We start from the raw sequence: 7,820 nt of genomic DNA, 5'->3' as shown, positions 1-7,820 counted from the left end.
ATACCGGGTGGGAAATGAGAATCCATTAGGAGTTTCATTGTCTCCTCCATATCCTCAAGCCTCCTGCCCGTGTCATCGATCATAGATTCCGGTTGGACATGAGTTTTGGATAGGAATTTTTTTATCTTCGATACGTCATTTACGCTATCTACCTGTTCACAGAAAAGTTTCCAGGAGCCTCGTTTGGCTTTTCGAACGATTTTCTTATATTCACCAAGTTTATTACGATACTCATCCCAGTATACTGCGGTCTTTTTACGCCGTGCCCGGTTAAATAGTTTGCGAAGAGTCTTCCCAAGGTTCCGGATCTCCCCAGTTACCCAGGGTTTTTCCTGGGCAGATCTCCGCTCTCGCAGAGGGCAGCTGTCCTCGAACGATTCAACCAGGGCACTTGTGAACGTTTCCACTTTGGCATCTATATCCTCTTTATTTCGACATTGAAAAGTGTCCTGACCTAAACGGTTCTTTAGTAAGGTCCCGAACATTGTCCAATTAGTTTTAGACTTATTCCGAAACTTTATCGGCTTTGGTGGTGGCCTTAGTATTTTGAATCTTATGTACCGATGATCAGAAAAGGAGTGCTCGTCCGAAACTCTCCAATCCTGAATTTCGTTTATAAGCTCTTCTGAACATATAGTTATATCTAATACTTCTTCTCTGATTCTATTGACGAAGGTAGCTTTATTACCTAAGTTCAATGTTATCAAGTCTTTAGTATTAAAGAAATCCATGAGGGCTTGTCCCCTGCGATTGGTGTTTGTACTACCCCAAGCTACATGATGCGAGTTGGCATCACAACCTATTACAATTTTCTTATTTTTCCTTTGTGCCTCTTCAACCAGTTTCATCAGATCCGACGTTGGTGGTAGTGTCGGAGAATCGAAAGGCAGGTAAATAGATGCAAGGAATATGTTGCCACGACCTTGCTTCAGCACCGTTGCATCCGATGTTGATAATCCTGTTGAGAGGAGAAAACATAAGTTCTTGTGACATAAGATACATGTTCTCGGGCGAGATCCTGTATCAGCGTAGAAAAGTTGGAAATTTACGTGATTTAATCCAGAAACCTTGTTGCGAATCGTCCAAGGTTCCTGGATTAAAGCTATATGTATTTTACCTGTGTTGATTTTAGCCATCAGAGCGTTGGTAGCTGTCTCGCTCCGATGGAGGTTTATTTGGATAACCTCAATCATGGTCATCCATTAAACTGTCTTCCAGCGAGTTGGTGGTCACCTCCTCGCTCTTTGGATTTGACTCCTCCGGATAGCCTGAAGTGGCTATTAATGCAGTGAGTACTGTAGATGGCACTGCGGTGTCCTTATCAGGCATAGGAATAGCAATATTTTTAATAGACACATTCCCAATTCTGGAGAGCATTGCTGTTCTGTCTTCTGGTGGGTGAGTGATTTCCTCCTCGCTTTTAGGATTTGACTCCTCAACATTGCTAGTACTTGCTAATGATGCTTTGGGTACTCTCTTAGGTGTTTTAGTGTCCTTGTCGGGGCCGGTTTTGACAGCCCTTTCAATCGGCGCCTTCCCAATTTTGGAAAGGGCAACTACACTTTCTTCTGGCGAGTTAATGGTAAATTCCTCGATTTTAGGATTTGACTCCTCAACGTTATCAGTAGTGGATACTGATGCTGTGGTCTTAGGTTTTTTAGTGTCCTTTTCGAGGCTTGTTGTAACAGCCCTTCCAATCGGCACCTTCCCAATTTTGAATATGACAGATTTAGAGGCGAAGTAAGCCCTACCTTTATTCTTGGCAAGACTAGCCATGGATTTCTGGTCGATACCTATTACAAATAAAGTTCCCTCAGGTTCTTCTTTCCTGTAAAAGACATCCCATTTTTCCACGGCCAGCTCAGCATTTTGACCTCCAAGAATTTCCAGTATACGTTCATTAGCCAGTTTACTGCCCCATCCTTTTATGTAGACAGTGGACTTTAGGAGCACCGGAAGCTCGCTCTTCTTTGCCAGTCCCAGCCTAGCGCCGTCCCAGGGAGGAGGGATACTTTCCACCAAGTTCTTTAGGGTGCTAACACATTGGTGAGATGCCAACCTCATCAACATCACGCCCATGCTGAACTCGCAGCTCTCGCTCTCTATTGGTTGTTTGCCCTTTGAAGCGATTGCATGGTCCACTATCTTATTGTTGACCAGGTCTTCTATTTTACTCTGTTGGTCTATTGGAATTTTGCCTGTCGGATTACCGGCATCGTAAACTGCATAGCAGAGATCGTCCCGGTGCCTACTTCTGGCAACTTTGGCGTAAGATGGCGGCTCTTTTCCTTTTCCTCCGTCTAGCTTCTCCTTCCTCGTTTTTCGGGGCTTCTTTTGAGATTCCCTTACCTTCGAGGTTGATTTCGCCGACGTGTTCGTCTTCGGAATATCTGGCTTGGCGTTGTCACCCTTACTCGCAGGATTCTCACTTGAGATTCCTTTGAGTGAAGTATGGCTTGGCTTCGACTGTGTATTAGAAGACGGGGAGCTCTTTTTCTTCTTAGGTTTATTCTCAGTTGTCAACTCCTCGGGAGACCTGATCCTTTTTGCCTCAGATCTTGTGAGAGAGTCCGATTTTTCCTTTGGAGTGTCGTGGGATTGACTAACTATGATTTCTTGAAGCATCTTTTTCAACTTCCTCCTCTGTGCTCCAGAAAGTCTTTTCTTAGTAATAGGTAGTTTAGCTATGCTATCACTCACCTCTTTCACCATTTGCTCTACTTCATCCTTTTTGGGATTTGCTATAATGGTATTATTTTTATTATCATCTGAGGATTCAGAGTCGGAACCCTCACCTATATTTAAAGGCTGAGGTAGCTTAGAGCTCTCTCCGAGTACATCCTTCTCTTTCACCCCTATATTTTTGCCAGCGGCATGCTGTACACTTGACGCATTGTCCGCCACGGAGGCCAAGGTACCCACCTCCGTAGTAGTATTCTGCTCACGATTGCAGGATGACGACGACACGTGACTCGCGAGTAGATCAACACTTGCCGCCGGTACTGGGTTATTTAGGCCCTGCACCGTAACTTTTATCTTTTTATTTTTATTTTCCATATTTGTTTTTTTTTTTTTTCCAGTTTTTTGGTCCGCGGGGAATATAATATTCCCAGGTGGTGGACAATCTGCCCTCCCTCAGCTTAAGTGAAATTAAAGCTGGGAGAGGACAGATGGTCCATCACCACCCCCTATCCGCCACCCGGGGACGCGCTCGGTAGGAAAAATCTGGAAAACTCCCCCGAGATTATTATTATTATTATTATTATTATTATTATTATTATTATTATTATTATTATTACTATTATCTTTATTAGTATTACCAATACTTTATGTTTACATAAATATGTATTCAGCTTTATTATTTGTTTAATATTCATCCAGTTTAGTGTTCTTAACATTAAATCTACTGACGTTAAATCTAATCTAATGACATTAAATCTAATAACGCGAATGGCTTTGTTTTGTAATCTTTGTAGTCTTTCCAATTGCGATGTCTTACAACATGTATATATTATCGTGGAGCCATATTCAAAATGAGGTTTCATTATAGTGTTATATATATTAATTGCTGTTATTGTTGATATTTTATTCCTTATTCTTTTGAAAAACCCAATATTTTTTAGCTATTTTTTACATATAAAGTCTACGTGATATTTTAACTTCATTTCATTATTTATTATAAAGCCGAGATATTTTATTTGATTGACTTCTTCTATTATATTATTGTTTATTTCAAATATTTGATCATTGTTTATATTAATTTTCATTATTTAAGTATAAGTTTCATTAAGTTTAAGTTTCATTAAGTTTGAATTTGTTTAACCATTTATGTCCATATCTTGTTTTAAGTCATTATTACATCTGTCATCACTCTCTGCTTATACATACACTGGCAAGCAAATGTGAGTGCATGTTTGTAATTTGTGCACTTTATTTGGAATAAAAATAAAAGTAAAAAAGCAAATACAAATTTTTTGTTTGTAATTTTTTTTTACATAATATTTAACAGAATAAATTACAATTTAAACCAATATTTTTTTACATAATATTTAACAAAATAACTTACAATTTAAACCACAAGCATATTTTAGTTTTATTTGTTTTTTACTTAGAAATTTATGCTTTTGGTTTAAATTTATTCCAAATAAAGTGCACAAATTACAAACATGCACTTACATTTGGTCGACAGTGTATATTAAGGTATCGTCAGCATATAGGATTATTTCACATCTTTCTAAAACATTCAGCATATTGTTTATATATGTATGTATAATAAATAATAGTGCACCCAAAATTGAACCTTGTGGAACACCATAGTCGTTTACTATAAAGTTTGATTTTACATTGTTAATTTTTGTGTATTGCACTCTATCAGTTAAATAAGATTGAAACCATTACAGCTCCATTTCAGCTTAAAACACATTTGCACTATTTGTTAATACATAATCGATTAAGTATTTGATCTTTGAGTTCTACGCGTATAACCACAGGAAACTATTTGCTTAAGAACATTATCGTTTATTAAGTTTTCTATATTTTGTTTATAATAGCTATTTTGATATTAAAATCTCCACTTATAATTATATCACAGTTTGTAACACAGGATTCTTCCAATATTGCATCAAAAATCTCACAAAATTCTGATTCTGATTGTCAAATTCTACTTTACATAATAGGATTCAATATTTAAAGTCTTCACTTTTATTCATTATTAAGCCATTTCCATGTTTTTCTAGAATTTGATAGCGATATCATCTGTTCATAGTTTGGCAATATTATTTCACTTATTTCGCTTTCATTAGTAAAATGTTCCTCTGATAGTATGATAATATCAATATTTACGTTTGCTGCCATTATTTCAATTAAATTAAAATTATTTATTAATCCTTGTACATTTGTGTAAATTCGACTTATATTCATTGATTGTTATTCATATAAACCTAGACTTATTTTCTTCGTGTTTAATTTATTTTGATACACTAGACACTCTTTCTTATTTGTTGTGTGATTTTCGTCTAAACCCACATTAAGTCTATTATTCATTCTTACGCAATTTATACATTTATTTATTTGACCTTTATTGCATTTCTTTATTTTGTGATTACCGTGACATTTAAATAACATTTCTGATTTTTGCAGTCTTTGGCTGAAGATGTGATAAATTTTATTACATACTCCCATGTATCTTATTCCAGTTTCACCACGTGTTGTTGTTTGGCATTTACTGCACTCAGCTATACTGAGTGGTTTATAATTTTTATATAAAATCAAATAATCTTCGATCTACTTATATTGAATTTTGAAAAACAGAAAAAACCGTTTCCGTAGATTTTATTGAGGATTATTATATATTAATTTCAACGAATTATATTAAATTCATCTGTATTAAAATGCAAATTTAATTATAACATACATAGATTACGATTTAAGCAGAGAGTTAGCTGCCTTTTTCATGTTGTTTTGTGTTTTTATTTCCTAAAAAAACAGAACTAAAGTACAGTTTTATTATACCCTACACCACTTTAGTGGGGAGGGTATATTGGGTTTGTGCTGATGTTTGTAACATACAAAAATATTCGTCCTATACCCACCTTAAAGTTTACCAATCGGCTTAGAATCGTTTTCTGAGTCGATTAAGCTATGTCCGTCCGTCCGACTGGCTGGCTGTCCATGTAAACCTTGTGCGCAAGGTACAGGTCGCAATTTTCAAGATAATTGGATGAAATTTGGCACACTCGGCCCAAGGACGAAGCCTATTGAAATTGGTTAAAATCGGTCCCTTATTTCACCTAGCCCCCATACAACAGAACCTCCCGAAAATGGCTTCTGGGCTCATAATTATGTTAAATATACATGTATGTATATCGATAAAAAACGGCACAACTTAGTTTTATACAAGCCTTGATGACCTTCCCACATTTCATAAAGATCGGGCTTCATTTGACCCTAGCTCCCATACAAAGTCCCCTTCTGAAAATTACTTGAATGTCCAAAATTAACTTATAATCACAAATATAGCGATGAAATTCAGCTCAAATAAATATTATAAAAATATAAATATATTTACAAAACTTTATCGGGCTTGGTCCATATTTGCCCCTAGCCCCCTTATGAAGCCTCTTTCAGAAAATTAGTTTTTCATCCATAAATTGCTTAAATGTATCGGAACAAGGTAATAGAAGATAAATGCTTTATTATGAAAAATAAATCACATTTAATATTCATAACTGGTGTAGGGTATCATATGGTCGGTCACGCCCGACTATACTTTCTTACTAGTTTTTCTTTTGTATACTACATGAAAAGAAGAATCTTTTTATTTCAGTTTAAAGTTGATTTTTTATACCCTTCACCTTCGTGAGAAGGGTATATATATAAGTTTGTCATTCCGTTTGTAATTTCTATAATATAATTTTCCGACCCTATAAAGTATATACATATATTCCGAGTCCTTATAGATAGCGGAGTCGATTAAGCTATGTCCGTAAAATAAAAAAGATATATTTTTTTTCTATAACAAAATCGGAAGACATGGTACGTTAACTTACTTATTTGGAAGCGTTTATAGGCGTCTCATTAACTTCGCTTAGAACTCCACACATTATGTAAGTGAAATTTTAATTTGTCTTAATGATATTGTGGCTTACATTCTAAGCGAGAGCACATCGATGAGGCAGCCCAGGACACTTTTATGTTAAATCTAAGTTAAAGCATCACCACTGACTGCCACGAAATATCACCACAGGGTATACAGAGGCGTTACGAGCAAAAAACTATTTCCCTCTCTTTCGCACAAAACGAATTCAATAATTTTTTTAGCTGTATTTTATATACCTCTTCTCACCAAACAATTTCAAAATCAAACAAAAGCTGATTTTACACTTTTTTAAATGTCAAAAGTGACACCTCTGTATACTTTGTGATATCACTTAGATAAGCGAGTACATAATGTGTATTTTTACCGCTGGGGAGCTCTCAACCCTATAAGAACAGTGACAGTCATTTGATCGGTCAATTGACTGTCACTACTGAGAATATACCCATCATTGCGTAGAACAAAGCTCCCATCACTTTCTTAAGGGCAATATGTAAAAAGTGATGGAAACATTTGTGTACATGTGATGTTGCATCACCCTCGCACTTATGAATTCTATCGACTTTAAAACATATATTTGAGCTGCTCACTCTTTTGTTGTTTACAAATCATGGATGATATAAATATTACTCACGATTGACTAATCATGATAGATGGATATATCCATCACAGTTAACAAATAAAAATACTGACGGATATACTAGTTTATAATAAAACACAATTTATTAATATTTAAAGTTATATATTGTTAATTTTATCAATATAGTAATGATATATGTACATAAAATACTAATTTTTTCACCATTTTACATGTCTCGTAGAATCTTAAGTCCTTTGATGCTCCTATTAATTTGTGGAAATAAGTTGTCTGTAAAGAAATATACATAAATATCGAAATATAAAAATCATAAGTACATATTTATGTTACCATTGAACTCCGAATTGTTTATCTTCTGCTCCACTTCCTGCACTTTTTTAAAATTTAGTTAATAATAATTCTGTTTATTTTTAATAATTTAAAGACTTTGTAATATTTAGTTCTTTTCTTCTTGATCTTTGGCTTTCGGAGAATGAATTAATGTAACGATGAAAAATACAACTCTGTAACACAGTGACAGTCATTTGACCGGTTATTTGGATGTCATTGTTGATGGAATCGTCCATTAAAATTTTTTTCGACAATTCTATAAAAAAAATGTTGCATGTGTGTTAGTAAAATAATTTT

The sequence above is a fragment of the Lucilia sericata genome, unplaced genomic scaffold, assembly GCF_015586225.1.
Source record: "Lucilia sericata isolate MDLA Ls3-8-SP2 unplaced genomic scaffold, ASM1558622v1 Contig000220F_arrow, whole genome shotgun sequence".
In the NCBI taxonomy this organism is placed as follows: domain Eukaryota; kingdom Metazoa; phylum Arthropoda; class Insecta; order Diptera; family Calliphoridae; genus Lucilia; species Lucilia sericata.
The sequence above is the reverse complement of the archived record's forward strand: the minus strand, read 5'-3'. Positions refer to the sequence as shown.